The sequence below is a fragment of the Protopterus annectens genome, chromosome 7.part0, assembly GCF_019279795.1.
Source record: "Protopterus annectens isolate FY-2018-M chromosome 7.part0, PAN1.0, whole genome shotgun sequence".
NCBI classification, from domain to species: Eukaryota; Metazoa; Chordata; order Ceratodontiformes; family Protopteridae; genus Protopterus; species Protopterus annectens.
In genome coordinates, this window is record NC_056739.1 from 1,756,559,162 (window position 1) to 1,756,577,670 (window position 18,509).

The following is an 18,509-nucleotide window of genomic DNA, read 5'->3' on the forward strand; positions in this document are numbered from 1 at the left end:
GTAAATCTTAAATATCAGACATTTAAACATCTGCAGCTTTAAATACAATAACTTAAATAAACTGTGTGATCACTTACCTATGCAGGATGGCCTAACTTGCAAATGAAATCAATAAACTTTTGGTACCCTGCTGTGCCCAACATCAGTTGAATATATGAAGCCCCTCTCCCCGACCACCTGTTTAACTCCATAATACACAGGAATGGTCCCCTTGATTTAGCAGATATCCTTTTAATTATTGTTACTGTGGAGCTGGTATTTTGATGTTTCAATTATCATTAACAGAAATTGTGTAAAAGAATGTGAAATGCAATGTATAATCAGCACTGTTCCTTTCCTAAGTACTGCAAATAACCAAGCAAGGCTTTTTGTTTTCTTGACTTGTGTATGGCTGTAGACTGTAAAAGAACAGAAAGTAGATGTGCAACATGCCATAGATTTTTGCATCTGATATATGCTTTATGGTTCACATACACACAGTTTCACTGTATGCATGAAATACTTGTGCTCTGTTTAAATTATTCACCAAAAGACAGCTGTTGTTCAATAACTGTTCAACTAGCATGCTGAAATGTATTGGCAGGGATTCAAAAAAATCCTCACCCCTTATGCTAATTGTCCAGTGTTGATTGGTCAATTAGTGGAGTGGCAAGAAAATGTAATTCGGAGACAAGTATGACCAGAGTGTGAAATGCCTCATTATTATAATGTCTCTGAATTAAACACTAGCATTGTCAGACTTGACTATGCAAGTGTTGTCCCTTGGGGATGATGTCTTTACAATCTTAGCACTCATATTTCGACACTGGGAAAATATCCCCAAGGACCGGCTTGAAAAATGGCATCAATACAGTTAGAAATGAAAGAAAACTTGTCCAGTATCCTGATAGACATGAAGGTCTGCAGTACATGTTGGTCTACATGCTTGTTTTTGTTTAACAATGACAAATAATTTGAAGCTTTGTATCTATCAAAATTGAATTAATTATGCTGCACTGTTCTTTGGATGTTAAAGTGTTTAAACATCAGAATAATAGTTCAAAGCAGTTGTTGTTTTTGGACAATGTTGTACAGTCATGATAGTGATGCATTTGTTCAATAAAAGTGATGTAAAAAAATCCTCAAATTTAATGATGAAGTCTCAAAATTCATATATAACAACATTACCCCAACATTGTCTCAGCAGATAAAATCACAGAAGAGTTTTTCACCCACACAAGTAAATGTGTAGAATTAGCAGTCCCACCCAGATTCAAATACAATAGGAAAGTTAAAAGTAAACCACCTTGGTCAAACAAATAAAATCTACAATAAAATGAAAAAAAAAAAACTCATTAGGGTATACAACAGAGCTAAAGACCACAAAGTCATCGAAAATATTAAGAATTTGAATGAGAAAAAAAAGACTAAGGGGAGAATTTAATAAAGCCTACACAGACTTTTTTCAGTGTAGGCATTGTGGCACACTGCTTACATGAAAGTAACAGTTTTGCAATCCAGTAAACAGAGCTGAGTAATGCGCATGAGCACAACAACATGGAAGTATCCATGGCATGCAAATCACCTCATAAGCAGGTAAACTGTATGCAAACGAGGGAGGTAGAGTGATCCAGCAAGCAGATAGACAATCCTGCAGACTTGGGATTTTTAACTGACAAATGCTAGGTGCTGCTGCAAATCTGCAACATCTGTATGTGCTAGATGCTGAAGTCAGTGCTGCTGCTGATGCTGACAAGAGGCCTAGACTGAGAAGGAGAAGAGTGTCCAGGCCCAGGGAACCCTTCCAGGAGCTACATGAGCTGGTGATTATAGAGCACTACAGGGTAAACAGGGACATACTACAGGAACTCACTGAGCTCTGCTGCCCTCAACTCAGACCCAAAGCCATCAGAGGGGAACCCATCACAGTGGAAACAAAGGTATGTGTAGCTTTTAGGGTACTAGCTACAGGTACTTTACAAAGACCAACTGGGGACATGAAGGGGGTATTACAGGCATCAGCATCCAGGGTACTCAACCAGGTCCTGGATGCCATGCAACCACATGCCAGTGAGCACATTTATTTTTTCCACACCCCTGAGGAGAGGGCCAGCAGTATGCAACACATCTACTGTGTAGCACACTACTCTGAGGTACTGGTGCCATAGATTGCACGTGTGTATACATCAAGGCACCACCTGGTGAGGAGGGCAGAATCTATGTAAACCGCAAGGGTTATCACTCCATCAACTGCCAGGTCATGTGTAATGTCCAGGGCATTATCATGAATGTGTGTGCCGATAGCCCTGGCAGTAATCACAACTCCCATATCTGGCATGCATCACAGCTGTACCAGATGTTTGCTAGGGGGGACATCCCATATGACCTTTTACTGGGGAATGCTGGCTATGCCCTGGAACTCTGGATGATGAATCCCATCAGAAATTCACACACACACACACTGAAGAATGCCATAATGAGGCACACGCACAAACTAGGAATATCATAGAGCATGTGTTTGGGCTGCTGAAGTCATGGTTTTGGTGCCTTGATATATCTGGTGGAGCCCTGCATTACTCTCCAGCCACATGTGCACAGATGTTCACAGTATGTGCCATGCTACACAATATGATCCTGAGGAAACAGCTGCAGCAGGATCACCAAAGGGAAGGAATACACAGCCCCCCTACCAGTGCCTAGGTCCCTACAACCACACCCACAGAGGGGCTCAGAGGAGGAATCCCCGGAGGATGTCCCTATAGGTAGATATAGCTGTGCCCAGTATGTCCTGGCCTTGGCCAAGAGATAACGCATAGCACATGCACTGACAACCTAGGGCCCTAAGGACTTGCACCTTACTCCGGCTCATATGCATATATATAGCAAACTTTATGCCAGCCAGCCCACACAACCTGTACCTAACAATGTACTGGCTGTGTACTGCATGCATCAGACAGAGTCAGCCATGAACTAGAGGTCTGTCAATTGCTGCATTCGCAAAGCAAGTCACCCACCTATACACAACTTATAATGGGTACTAGAATATGGTAGCATATGTATGAACCTTCCCCATGTTTGCAAGGGAATATAGTGGGCTACTGGGCTACTTGCAGAGATCTAACAGACACTTGGGACAATGGGTACTCTGTTCAATAGTATGTGCTCCATAATATTCATTAGGCCACATGGCTGGAATATTCATTACATTATTCAAGGGAGATGGCAAACAATGGGGTCACAGGACAGTCACATGACTGTCTATGCCAGTAGAGCATGGGCTGGTCATTCCCCCACCCTATCATATCAGTGTTCCCATACAACTGCTGTAACAGTAAGTCTGCAATGATATATCAGAAGAACAGACAATTCCAGGCCTGTGACATAGAACCTGGCCACATGTTGTATTTTCCATGTAATGCAGTGGTGACAATAAATATCTGTATGCTGTTGATAGTGTGAGAAATGAAGCCTCTCTGTCTGGTGGCTGGTGTGGCTCACTGTGCTAGGGTCATTAGCCTGGGTGATGGTGTTGATGGTTTGAATCTGGCAGCATCTGCATCTTTTGCATGTGAGATACTCATATGGTGGTATTCCCCCAGACTATCATACCCCTCAATCTGTTACTGCAAGAAGGATGGACAAAGACAGAGAAAATGGGGACAAAGGGCTAAAACTACAGACAGACATTGCACATGCTTTGATTAACCTAGAAGGTGACTAGTATAATGGCAGGTTGCAAACTAACAGATTAGTTGCAGAATGTAAAGGACACCACTCAAATGTGTCAGTAGTTACTACAATTCAGTGATTGCATTTTACAATATTTTACCGGAAAATCATAAATATATGAGGAACAGACCAGACATATGGGGGAAAAATGCTGGATATTCTGCAAAAACATGTACAGTGAGAGGTATGTAGGCTGTCACCCTGTGTGTGGTGTTACATTATGTTCCCCAGTCACTTAAGTACAGCACACAGCTGCGGAATGCCTTGGACAATTTCAGGGAAGTGCTGCACTGTGGAAAAAGGTGCAGCAGCCAATGTCTGTAGCACACACAATCCTGGACCAGAGTACAGGTGACACCAGCCTGGAGTCACCTTTTAAGTCCTGACAGTCACACTGGACATGCTCCTACACTTAACTAACTTGAGTGCATGTCTGTTGCCTTTTCCTCACAAAGGCCTGCTATGTTGAAATATGTCTGTACATACAGACAGCTACATATACATATCTGTCTGTCCCTATCCCCCTCACACATGATTAGTGTATCTATCAGTATGTATCACATATACATATGATACTGATATATATATATATATATATATATATATATATATATATATATATATATATATATATATATATATATACATATATATAAATTACAATGATACATAGACTCTCTACATATATCTACATAACACATTTACATAACGTACACACACAGCAACATTTAAAATAACATCCCTGTTATACACATTTATATATACATATATATGTGGAGATGTACGAATGTCCCCGCATACCCTCAGAATACTGAAGTTATCTGCACTTACACATCACAACAGTTGTCTAATGAAACCAGACCAAGGCCGCAACAGTATAGAATCCACTCACTCACAGACCCCTGTGCCTGGAGAATGCCACCCTCTAGACAGACACAGGTGAGCAGGTGCTATAATGTGCAATGGTTGCAATGCATGCCTTGGACAAGCCATATTGCCCTTGCACATGTCTGCCCATCTTACTGCAATCAGCCACATATGGCCATACCGGTAATTATAGACATCAGGAATATTACTAGGTATCCCACACCTAGGACACTAGATACAATAATAGTACCAAGCAGTATCCCTCTGCAGGCCACATACATGCAGTCTAACACAAGGCCACTTTGTGTACTCCACAAGTACTGTGTCTGCATTCACATATACAACAGACATAACTTGTGGCATGTATGATAAATACTGCTAGCTATACTAAGTACTACTGGATAGTTAGTGGTTCTAATCTCACATCAGCCAGCTTGTGTGTGTGTGTGTGTGTGTGTGTGTGTGTGTGTGTGTGTGTGTGTGTGTGTGTGTGTGTGTGTGTGTAAATATATGACCTTGCAGCACTATGGACATGCCCTTATAGGCTATCCTTGTGCAATAAATATGCATTTTATGGCTCTGTAACTAGGTGCTGGCTCTAAATTGCCCTCCTCTACATAATCATAACTGCTGTCCGCCACCTGTCTGAACTGGCACAGGATATTTGTAGATTTATCAATGCCATCACTACACCTTTCAGAGTTGTAAGTTCAGAAAGGACACATATCAATGATAGTAGACCTTATCACAAAGTATAAATACATGATTACACTGACTGCCCACATTGTCTCTGATAGACTGTTCTACACATATGCACCTCGGGAGCCATGCATGTATAGTGCCATATCTTGCTAACATCATATTTCTGCTGTGCTACCATGCCATCCTGTGCCTCTGTATTGACTATTGACACCATGTGCCCATAGTTTATTCCCTCAGGCTCCTGCAACAGAAACATACACAGGTCCATGATATATATGTCATTCTGTAACACCACCGCCAGTCCAACATCATGCAAAAAGAAACACAAAATGTGATGTGTAGTCATGACACATGCCAGCATACAGTACCTGTTGTGGCCCACAATATGTGGCATAACAAACCAAAAGTGCACTACACAAGTACATGTCAAGCAATATAGACAGCATGTTCATCAGACACATAGTAGCATTTCCCTGCATCAATATCACAAATGGCAGGGATGTGGCACAGGTATCATCACATGCACAGGGTAAGGTGTGGGGATACCAGAGGCCTAGGCTGTGCCAAACAGTTGACAACATATGTGTGAGTCAGGAAGGGATGCAGGTTATGTGGGCCATGGAGAGGTGCAGACATTAGGACTTTTTTCTCCTTGTTTGCTCCTATCATAGTTGTACATTGCATATATTGTCTAACTTTGTTTTTTAAATTCTAATCTTGTATGGTCTATTCTGTATAAACAATGTAATATTCCATTGGAGCTTTTCTCCCCGGGCCTCTACTGAAAATGTACATATATTCAATTAGACTAGCCCGGTCAACAAATGTAAAATAAATAAATAAATGTGTGTCTGTTGGTGACCTGCATGTGACAGTGGTGTTTGAGTGTGTGCATGTACACTGTCAGGCCCAGTACTAGCCCCACAAGTGTGTATGTTGGACAGCTGTGGAACATACATGGTAGGATGAACAGTTCATTGTCTCCAGCCACGAACATGAGAAATGGCATCCCCAAGGTCAGAAGCGGTGGTAGTACCTGATGGTGACTGCTCTCTGCAGGGGCTGTGCACCCCATGGACCACCTAGGACCAAGTGCTCATGGACTGCCACATCATGGCGTGGACAGCACAGTTCTCTCTGTAGCACTATAGGTACTGCCACTATGAGACAGTGACTGTGCATGGACATGTGGACACTCAGCAGATGGTGTTGCTGACCTGCGTCCATGTGTCCAATGCCCAACTAGAACCAGATGTTCCAGCACACACAATGTGTGGTCCAAGACAGACACTGTCACAGCCTGCCATTTTTCCGGTGCATCCTTGAACTGATCCAGGTTGTCCCCAATGCAGTGGAGGCAGTCACAGATCTCAGGAAAGTGCTGCATCCATAACCCTAAGCACCCATCTGATGTTGCACTCAGAGCATGCCTGTGCCAACATGATGGCCAGAAACATGCACCGAGTGACCCATGATGTGACACTTGCAACAGGTGGTGGATGGACAGCAGTGCTCCTAAGGGCACCCCTGTCAATCCACCTGTGTGGGACCTCACCAGCTCTGTGGTTATGGCCAGTGTCTACACTCACTGACACCATAGCCACACTGTCCTGTGCAATGTCTCCACCCTATGACTGTCTAATATCGGTGGCCTCTTGGGACTGGGTATGTGTGGTAATGCTGACTATGTGCAGTGACAATGGGGGCAGAAGAGGGATGTCAACCTCTGGGACTGATTCAACCCCCAACAACCCCACCTGTGCTTCCCTATGGCCACTGAGAGACTGACATCTGATTGTGAGGGGGACAGACTCTAACCCCCCCATTCACCTGTGAGAAGAAAGACAAAAGCAGTACATTACTACCTGCACTATTATGTATGATAATCTACACAAACTCATACAGATGAGGTTCCACAACTGCATTACCAGTCCCACATCTCCTCATCTCCACTGCCATGTACACCAGACAACCTCACTCTAACATACACAGACATGTCCAGGTCTTTATAACATGCACTTCAGCCACATCCAGTTAATATTGGCAGTACAATCTGCCTGTAAGTTATGTAATATAACACTGTATGTGATAGAAATACACATAAAACCCAGTACACCTATCTTGAGAATGATATGCCAGTACTAGTGTCATTGCCTCAGTGACAATGTAGTGCCAATAACAGAGTAGTAGGCAACATATAGTTAGGCTATACAGATATGTGCAGTGTGTCTCTACCTTCAGGTTTCTGACTTGCAAAAATGGTTGCAGTTCATTAAGTAGCAGTAACATGTACAGATTAGGATTGTATGACTCATTCATTACTTACAATCTTCACAATAATGTAACTGAACTGCAACACAAAACTAGATTTGAACCCAGGACTGGGTGTGGCAAGATGTACTGCATGCAAATCATTTAACAGACTGGGCTACTGAGTAACTGCAAAAGCATGTGTATTAGCAAGATAAATGTAAACATATACAGGCTGTGTGAAACATTTCTACATCTATCAGTATGTGCATGGCATTATATGGTTGCATCTCTGCACCAGGGTCCAAGTTATATATGTAGTTTGCCATTGATGCCTTAGCATGTGTCTTTCCACAAGTTGCTGATTAAAAGGCACATACACTTGCTATCCCAGGCCTTGCTTACATCCATTATTATGTCTTTGGCTGTCTACTGGTGTATTATTGCACAAGAGCCCAAGGAACACTCCCATTTTTCCCATTAGTTTTTATTTCAGTTACATGCCTAATGACTGTAAGTGGCAATCAGTAAGTTTTGCTAGAAACATCTGTTTTTATTAAGGTCTGTTTGATGTGGTGGGTTAATGCAGTGGACTGTAGTGAGTTTGAAACAAGGCCAAGGTGTTTATTTTGTACATGTGACTAACAATGTAATAAACACAAATAATCATTAAAGCACATTTAAGCTTAGCTAAACGAAGTAGAGTAGCACTCCGCTCCAAGCAAATCTGCACAAATCCATGCTAAAAAATATAAAGAAAAGAAAAAGGGGGTGGTAGGAAAGTGGTGAGATGGGAGCAAGCAGGGAGATAAACATTGTGAAAGGCATGTAGGGATGTACAGGAAGGTTGTAGGAAAGAACCATAGCTATCCATTTCTTGTACAGTAGCAACTGTCACTTTGACAGAATTTGTACATGACTTTGAACTCTGCACTCCAGAGAGAGGGTTGAGGACAACATAACTGCATTATGAAGCCAATTGGAACAAACTACGTGTGTCCAGTGGACATGTGTGAAATGGAGAGCTATGTATGGAATGATATTATTTTTTGGGACAGGTGCCAATTTTTTTTTTTTTAAGGTGAGAGTGGAATGCTGGGGAAGGGACATAGGTACATGTGGGGAGGTAAGTTGGGTAGGAGAGGATGCATTAGCAGACAGACAAGACAGACAAGACAGCAGATAGGGGCAATGTGTGACACATGGGGTGAGTATGCATTTTGGATGGGGAGGGAGTTGTGGAATCCAAGTCACATGGTTTCAGACAGCAGCAGTGTGACTCACGTCTCCACCCATGGGACTGTCAGCACTGCTCCTTTACTGACCCAAGGGTGACTGTACTGGAGGCTGGGCACCAGGGCAAGCTTGCCCCACCAGGTCAGCTAGTGTGCTCTCAATCTGGTGCAGGTGGCATTCATAGCTCTGGTGAACAATCATGCACACCATGACCGGCAGTTGATCCTGGGTGACTGCAGCCCCCATCCTCTAAGGTGGTTCCACCCAACACCAGATGTGGTGCAGGGGCAGTGGAGGGAGCATCACTAGCCTGGGTCCCAGACATGCCACAAGACCCAATGCACGTCCAAATGAGGCAAGGAAGGTGGATCACCAGGAACCGGCCTACCTTGATGTGCTGTGGTAATGGAGGTATAGCAATAAGTATAGGTTAGTTATGGACAAAACATTGTTAGCAATAACAGCATGCCAGAACATTGGAAATAACTCAATTACATATCAATGCATATTATATAAAACACAACAAAAATAACAGAACAGTCAGTATGTTAACAGCAGGCCAGTAACAGTTACAGCATAAGGCCGACAAAATAGGTAATTTAACAAGATATTTTAAAATGCAACCATTATAATACATAAAAACACATGACCCAACATACAGTTTATGTAACAGCATATGCTAATATTAAACCTTAACCAATGAATAACAATAATAAATGAAGATAAGGGTTGGGGATAGAGAGAAACAAGTCCATTAGTAACATTATAGGCTATTTAATTGACAACAGTACTATCTACTCTATGGGTCTGTACTGTCTTTATGTGTACAGTGACTACAAGTCTCCTATAACTGATGCAGCATGTACATACCTCTCAAGCTATTTGCATGGAACACTATAGGCCAAGCAGTAAGAACTGAGGGTATGCAACCACACAGAGCACTTGCACATCAGGTGGACTTTACCAAGGTGGTCTGTGGGCAGATTCAGTGATACTTGACAATCTAGGTAATCATTACAATGGTAATCTGGTGACAGATGGATTACACACTACTAATTACATAAAGTGAAATTGTGACTGCAGAGAGACATGTATGTGTACAGTACAGAAACTAAACAACTGTCATGCCTTGCTTGGCAGGCATGGGAATAGAACCCACTAGCAGTAACTGCAGGGGATAGCTGCATAGAATGTATGAATTGACTGCAGCAACTTTTAACAGGCACTCCAGGCATACAGCCATACCAGGATCACACATATTATTTCTGACTGCACATTGCTGTATTTTCATATTCTTGCTAATTATTTAACAGTCTATGGCATCTAAACACACAATTATCTACTCATAATATGGGCTACCACACCCATTTATCTGTAGTTCCTGTGGAGAGAGAATCTGTAAGGATTACATGACAGCTACTGTAATATTTAGTGCTACATAGCACTGGATTTGAACCCTGGTCTGTGTGTAGCAAAATGTACTATATGCAGAGCATTTAACAAACTGAGCTACTGACTCACTGCTGATTACTGACTGACTGATATTTGCCTACAGCTCACCTGGAATCAAAGTATGACCTTGTAGTACTACTACAGTGATATACTAGACTGCAGTGACAGTAGAACACACATGCATGAAATACAAGCATAACACAGATAGTATGTAAGCTATATATCAGTGTAAATGATGCTAGTGTACACATTTTTTGTTAGTGGTTTAAAATATCTGTGAAGTGAACAAACAATATCAGCTCATGGAGTAGGCTACTTCATCCATATACCTTTCTTACCTGATGTCTGTGGATGACAGAGAATTATGTGAATAATATTGGCCAAGAAACACCCTTGAACAGTACTATATGAGTTAACCAATACAATTTGCATCTATTAGATTTGCATTCTAAAGCTATTGCAGTGTTATATTTAGCTGCAGCACCTTACCTTACAGCCTGGATCCATACAGCTCCACTGCAATGGTTACAACAAGACAGTCTTGATGTACACCAGTTTCCTTGGTGTTATTGGTATTGTTTCATGTTTTATTGCACAACAGTTGGCATTATTCATTTCTTACAATACAGCTCTACTTCCACATTAATTGCACTACATACTTTATTGTATATTCTTTAATACAGTTACTGGTATTGTTTCATGTTTTTATTGCACAACAGTTGGCATTATTCATTTCTTGCAATACAGCTTCAATTCCACATTTATTGCACTACAAACCTTATTTTATATACTTTACTGTAGTTAATGTTTTACTCTTTCTTGCTTATTTGACTACAGTTAGCATAATACATCCTTACTCACCACACTCATGGCACAACCTGGCCAGGTGCCCAGTGTGCAACTCGACATTTTGAGCTTTCTCAGCTGCAGCTGTTGGGAGAAAAGCACACCATTATGCATACCAGTTTTGAAGACATTCAGATTACATATTTTGTTAAAACAGAGGTAGGATTGCTTACATACTTGTGGGGCATTCCTTGCCTGAGCTTCTTGGATGTAGGTGTCCAAGAGTCCCCTCTTTCATCATTTCCAATCATCATGGTGGTGATGACACTGATGCCCCAGTGCTGCATCCAAAAGCATGCACCTTCACCAACACCAGCCATAGTAACCATCAGAGAAAGAACTCCAATGGATTCTGCTGTATTCCCACCTATTGGGCTTAATATAGGCTGTTTTCCTACCCTTACACATCAGTGTGCAAACCAGTGCAGCTGAGTCGAGCAATGAGAAAACTTGAAGAACCATATGCTTAGCAGTGCACAAACCAGCCAAGCAGAGCACAGCAGTGCATAAACATTGACAGCCATTACCATGTTTATGTGGTGCTTAGTAGGTCTTAGCAGGTCTGAGTAGATCTTAGTGGGGCACAACAGGCCATAATTTAAAATAATCTGTATAATTTGTATCTCAAAAATAAATACTTATTTTCTCTTCCATGTATTTAAACCCTGGACCTACTGCACATGAAGCCGTAACTCTACCCATTTAGCTATGTGGATATTAGGAATTCTGCTGTACCTTCACATAGGTTCATAGGTTCATAGGTGTGTACTAGGTTAATGGCCCTGGAGCCTTTACAAGCCTAGTCCATAGAAGTGCCCTGACATCGTGCTGTCTGACATTAGTTCCCAGTGTCTCTATCAAGTACAGCCACTGGAGTGATCCCTGGGGTGAACTTTCTATTTCCCATCCAATCATCAAGATTTCTCTTGAAGAGGGCCAGTGAGTTGCTCTGCTTGACATGTATGGGACGTCTATGCCAGATAATGGGCAGTCTCTGGGTTATGTACCTGTCCCTCCAGCATGTTCTGTTGATTGTGGTAATGAGGTTGAGGTCTCTGGAGCATGTGGTGTGGATGGATTGGGTTTTCTTTAGATGTAGCATGTCTAACAGAGCTTGGTCAGACATGGCTTTGGAAGTCAAGCAGAGATCACCTCTTAGTAGATGATATGAGACAGAAAATAGCTGGAGTTTTTTTTAGTTTGTCCATGTAGGACATGTGTTTAAGGCCTAGGGTTCTCTTCATTAGGTACTTTTGTGGCCTTTCCACCTGTTGCATAAGTCTAGTGAGGTACATGCCAAATGGGGCATTATACTTAATGATTGGTCTACTGAGGGGAGAGTAGAGAGAGTTGATGACCTCTTTATTTTACATGCAAAACCCTTGGTAATCAGATGTGCCATATAGAACGACTTTCTGACCACAGTAGCAATGTGGTGGTCGAAGGAGAGGTTGCTGTCAACCTATGTCCCCAGATCTCTTATAATGCCTTCAGTGTTCAGTGGGCTCCCATCAATGTGGTAAATAGTGGGAACTGAGTTTTTCCCAAAGTGGAAGTTGATGCTTTTTTTGGCATTAAGCTTAAGGCCATGGTTTCAACACCAGTCATTGGTCTCAGTGAGGCCTTTCTGTAGGATGTCTACATCACTTGGGGAGTTAACAATGGCTACCAGCTTGCAGTCATCTGTGGAGATGGTCAGCCAGAATTTCCCTCTGTGTTGGCCTGGACTTCGGAGAAGTAGATACCAAACAGGAGAGGACCTAGGACTGATCCCTGTGGAACTCCACTTGTGACTGGTTGGCAGTCTGTCTTGGAGTCCACTACTTTCACACTGTGGATTATGTCTGTGAGCCAATTTGCAACCCACCTAGTGATATAGGGGTTGATGCCTAGTTTGGTGAGTTTATCAATAATTCCTGAGTGGGGAATAGTATCAAAGGCCTTGGCCAGATTGAGGTAGGCTGTACGAACTGCCTACTTATACCTCTGAGCTACCTATAAGCAGTGCTGAGAACCACACCGCACCATGCAAGCATGCTCAGCTACACTTAAACATGACATTTAAATAAATAATTAATTATACTTAGTTTCTATTTTTAGATGTCTGCAGGTGTCTGCTATCTTATCTGTGGGTGCTGCTTAGCATTGCTACACTTTGCACCATGCTGCACAAACATGCTTTTTTTATTTAAAAAATAATAAAAATAAAACATTGGGATAGTGCAGGATGTCTCTTACTCATCTGAGGACATGGTTAGCACTACACTCCTACACTTATTCAATAACTATGTTCCTCAGCTCTCTCTCGGCAACATGCTATCATTAATATGCATGGCGCACTGCTGAGGAGGAGCCATGTACATGGATATGGTAGCATTCCCTGTAAGCTCTACACAGTGCCTACATGGATTTTATTAAATCCTGGATTAAGTTCTAGAAAGGAAGCCCATGAACTCAGGCTGGCATATTAAGCTAAGGACAATTACAAATCCTTCATTAGTTATCTTAGAAAGCTAAGAAACAACACTCAACAATGTACAGAACTTATACTAAATGACAAACCTACTCTGAACTGGTGAATATTGACAATATACTAGTGAATAATCTGAATGCAAATTTCACACCTGAGATAACTCTCCAAAGCCTTAAGATCCCCATATCTCTCAACTCTCCCAATAATCAGTAAAGATCATGTACTGAAAATCCTATCTAAGGCTAAGAATGCTTCCTCCTTGAGCCAGATACCATACCAGAAAGTTTCTTAAATAGTTAATAGTACTAACAATGCCCTGATGAAATTCCTCCATAGGTTATTTAACCTGAGACTGGCTACAGGTACAGTCCTGGAAGCGTGGCATACAGAAGTGGGGGTGCTATTACATAAAGGTAACCCTACTATCTGCAATGAAAACTTAAGGCCCATGAATCTGATAACTCTCATTTGTGAGGCCTTGGAACACATTGTAACAGATGTGATTAACACTGACATTAAAAAGCAATTTGATTTTGTAAACTGTAGACCCTGTTTAATGAACCTGATAAACTTCACTGAAAGGGTAATACAAGCTGTTGAAAATAGTCACACTGTACACACATCCTACCATGATGTGGCCAAGGCATTAGATGTTATCTCCCATAGTATCATAATTAATAAAGTAAGTGCATTACCAATAGACCCCTTTGTGCTACAATGGATAGCAAATTGGAGAAAAGACTGAATCCTTATAGTGCAGGTGGTAGAAGCAACATCAGGAAATATGAAGGTGACCAGTGACATCCCGTAGGATTCAATAATCAGACCTCTTTTTTTCTGACACTTTGTTCTATGATCTACAAACTAAAATCTAAGACCTATGACTAGCCAAGTTTGCACATGACTGAAAACTGTAAGTCATTGTTAAAGCCCCCTCTGACACAGCAGGAACTTACATTCATAAATGTCTGTTGTATTGAAAATTGGCTTAATTTATATGTTAAAAATGCAACATTATCACATTTGGCAGACAATCCATTTCCTCCAGCATATAACATCAACAGTACCCCACTTCAAAATGTGCATGTGGTTAGAGACCTGGAAAACTGGATTGATAATTCCCTCTCCTTTGAAGCAGTAGTTGTTAGGAAATCCTTCCACTTTGAGCAGTTAATTGGTAAGTAAATATCACCTAGTTCTGAATAAGTTGTTGTCATCTAGTACTCAACAGTGATCAGACCAGTTATAGAATACAATGCCCCTTTTGGGATGTACCTCACCAGACATGTCAGACAGTTAGAAAGACCCAGAGGTTCCTAACAAAGAGGATTACATGCTTAGAATCTCTAACCCACCAGAAAAGACTTGATGCACTATTCCTCTTTTATGCATCTTGTAGACTCCTCATATTAGACCTGCGCCTTGCCTTCTGAACAATCAGGAACCAAGTAGCCTTGGATCTCTTGTACCTTTAGGTATGAAACAGTGCCACAAATACCAGAACAAAGGATATAAATTTGATTTAAAATATTAATAAAATTAGGTGGAGAGACAGATTCAGTACTCAATGTCTCTATCACCTCTGGAATAAACTCTAGCTGCAGATAGAGCAGTATGATAAGCTATCTTCCTTCAAGCAGGAAGTGGATAATTGGATGGATATTCAAAAATTCCCCAGTGCATGACTGGCCTAGCACCCCAAAATGGTCACAGCACTCAGTTGCCTAAACTTCTTATGGTCCCTGTGATTCCATAGCACTAAACAATGTACCTAGAGCCATCCAAGTAGCTCAGCAGCTTAGTATTTAGGACATGATGTTGTGTTTCAGATAATAAACAATAAGTCTAATTAGTCTTCAGTATATCTTTAAGTACTGTAAAAGATAACAGACACAGCATGGTATATTTAACAGTTAAGCTACCTAGTAATCTTCTACCTAGAGCTGGATCAGGGTCATATGGGGCCCTAGGCAGGGAAATGGACCAGGGCCTCCAACCATACCAATATCCCATCACTTGACTGGCTCTTCCTAGGTACCAAAAAGCACTCTTCAAACCTGTCAATTTGCATAATATTTTCTTATTTACTTTTACAATGATGGCAGAGATGTGTATTTAATTTAAACCTTTTCGTATTTTACAAAAAAAAAAAAAAAAAACACTAATGTCCATTTGCTAAACAAAACAAAATACTGATATTTTGATAACAGACTTAGCATGAGTAACAGTACACTTCTGTTCTCTTGGAGCTCACAAATACTGGAAATGCATCTGGCAACCATTAAACCATAATAGATGTGCCAGGATTCCTAATCAAACAGCATCAGCCCCCAGTTCTCTCCCAAGAACTACCCTCCACCATGCCATTGTCAATTATCATCAATGAATAGATTGCCACTGCACTCTCTAAAGCTAACGACATGGCTTCAATGGGACCTGACGATATACCAGGTTGCCTCTTAAACAGTTTAAACCAGGACTTATCAGGCCCATTAGGATTTTATTTAACCACAACCTCCAGACTGGCTTTGTCCCTTTAAAGTAGAGGACAGCAATAATCATCCCTCTGCATAAAGGGGGGCCATCTACTGACCTGGGAAATTATAGACCCATAAGTTTGACTACTCTTATATGTAAAGCCATGGCAAGAATAATCATGGACCTGAGAAATAATGACATAGGAATCTTACAAACACTGGACTTGACCCAATTTGGCTTTTCAAGGGCAGGTCATGTCTAATGAATCTGGTGGATTTTTTGAGAAAGTCACTAAGGCCATGGATTATGGCAAAACAGTACATACCGGCTACCTAGACCTGGCCAAGGCATTTGACACAATTTTCCACTCAAGTATTGTAAATAAGCTCACAAAACTGGGCATAAATCCCTATGTCACCATATGGATAGCCAGTTGGCTCATGGACAGGACCTACGTGGTTAAAGTGGGTGAATCCAGATCCAGAAAGAAGCCAGTTACTAGTGGTGTGCTACAAGGCTCAGTGCTGACACCACTCCTGTTTGGAATACACTTCACTGAAGTCAAGGCTAATGTGGAAGGCCTTTGGATGACAAAGTTTGCCAATGACTAAAAGCTGGGGCAATCATTGAATGCCCCAATGATGTAGATATCCTTCAAGAGGGCCTAGATCAGACAAATGCTTGGTGCCAGAACCATGACCTAAAACTAAATGGGAAAAAATGCATTATCATACTCTTTGGAAAGTCAAATACCCCTGCAAATTACAACATCAATAGCATACCCCTAAAAATAGACTCAGAGGTGAGACATCTATGTACATAAATAGGTAGTAGCCAGAATTTTGACCATCATGTGCCCATAGTGGGAAGGAAGTAATTTTATGTGGCACAATTTCTAAGTAAAGTTATGGCATCCAGATCCAAGGAAATTATATTCCAACTATACTCAGGTCTCATTAGACCAATAATTGAGTACAATGCTCCATTTGGCATGTATTTGACTAGGCACTTACAACATCTGGAGTGACCTCAGGGGTTCATTACAAAGAAAATACAGGGTGTAAACAACATGAACTACATGGACAGAGTAAAAGCCTTATCACTTTACTGTGTCACCTAAAGACTAGTAAGGGGGGGGTGACCTATGCCTGACCTACAAGGCACTCACAAATCCAGTCCTAATGGAGCTACTGCACATCCACAAAACAAACAGTAAGAAGAACACCTGATCTAGGGATCTAAACTTAGTCAGCAACTCAAACAAAACATGCTGGAGAGACAGATATGAGCCTCAGAGATTGCCCCTTCTTTGGAACAGGCTTCCTATTCACATTAAGTATAGCCCTTTCCTTGTCCTCTTCAAATGCAGTTTGGATCAATGGATGGGGAATCACAAATTCACATCTGGGATAGTGCATGTATCCCTTATGGACAGGGGCAGTCTGTAAGATACTCAATGCACAGGCACAAATTCATGCCATCTTCTTGCCCCTAGGGGCCATATATTGAGTACAATTGGGTTATATTGGCTCAACTTGTACAGCCCCTTAAGCCATTAGCCTGATAATCTCCTATGAATTATGAACCTATATACTGAAGCAATAATTAATGGTCATGTAAAAATTGTAGGAATTGAAGACACAATGTGTAACACATTTGCTAACAGCCTGGGACAGTCCACTGGATTCAAGTGTTCATATTCAGAGACAGACCAGGATCAGTGTTTGGTGAAGAGACTTGGTCAGAGACACATAGTAGAGAAATGAAGGTTAATGAAATCAAATGCTGCTCTACAGTGAGCAGCTGATTAACAACTGATAATCTTACTCAGTTCCACTAACTGCCAGATGAACTACTGCAGTCTAACACAGTGCATTTTATACCCATGTGCTTGTGAAAACCAAGCTAAATTAAAAACGTGTTCTTAGTTAAGGCATTAATGTTAATCTTCTAGGCTTCGTGATGTCCAGTTTATTTACAGGCATATAATAAACACATTGTCAATGGTCAACAAAACAAAAAAACTAACAATTGTACCCAAAGATCAATGCTCACAGGATTATGCCCCTGTTTACTACAATTGCCATTCATATCATAACTACTGTGGGATGCAGGAACCAGGCATTTACACACACACACACACACACACACACACACACACACACACACACACACACACACACACACACACACACACACACACACACACAAATTGCAGTCCCTTGTGTGATTGCATACACCTTAAATGTTTGAGACTGATGCTGTGAGAACCATACAGTGCAACCCATTGTATCCCTAATGCCCTCCCAACCTCTCAGCTCAAGACCTAAAATCAGAAACAGATTTTAAATATCAGTCTTATATAAAGTTGTTAGTATAAGAGATTTTGCAGTAATAAAGATTTTATGAATGGTATGAAGTCTGAACTTTATGTCTCTATTTATATAGTAACTGCAATCCACAACACTTTACCAAAAAGCCATCATTTTTATGAGGA

At 41.3% G+C, this 18,509-nt stretch overlaps 1 protein-coding gene across 3 annotated transcripts in view; it reads right to left on the reverse strand.

The window, feature by feature from the left end:
• The window catches only part of LOC122807226 (aminopeptidase Ey-like), a 1,536,433-nt gene that overhangs the window by 579,100 nt on the left and 938,824 nt on the right, over positions 1-18,509 (reverse strand). The gene's annotated exons all lie outside the window — the stretch shown is intronic.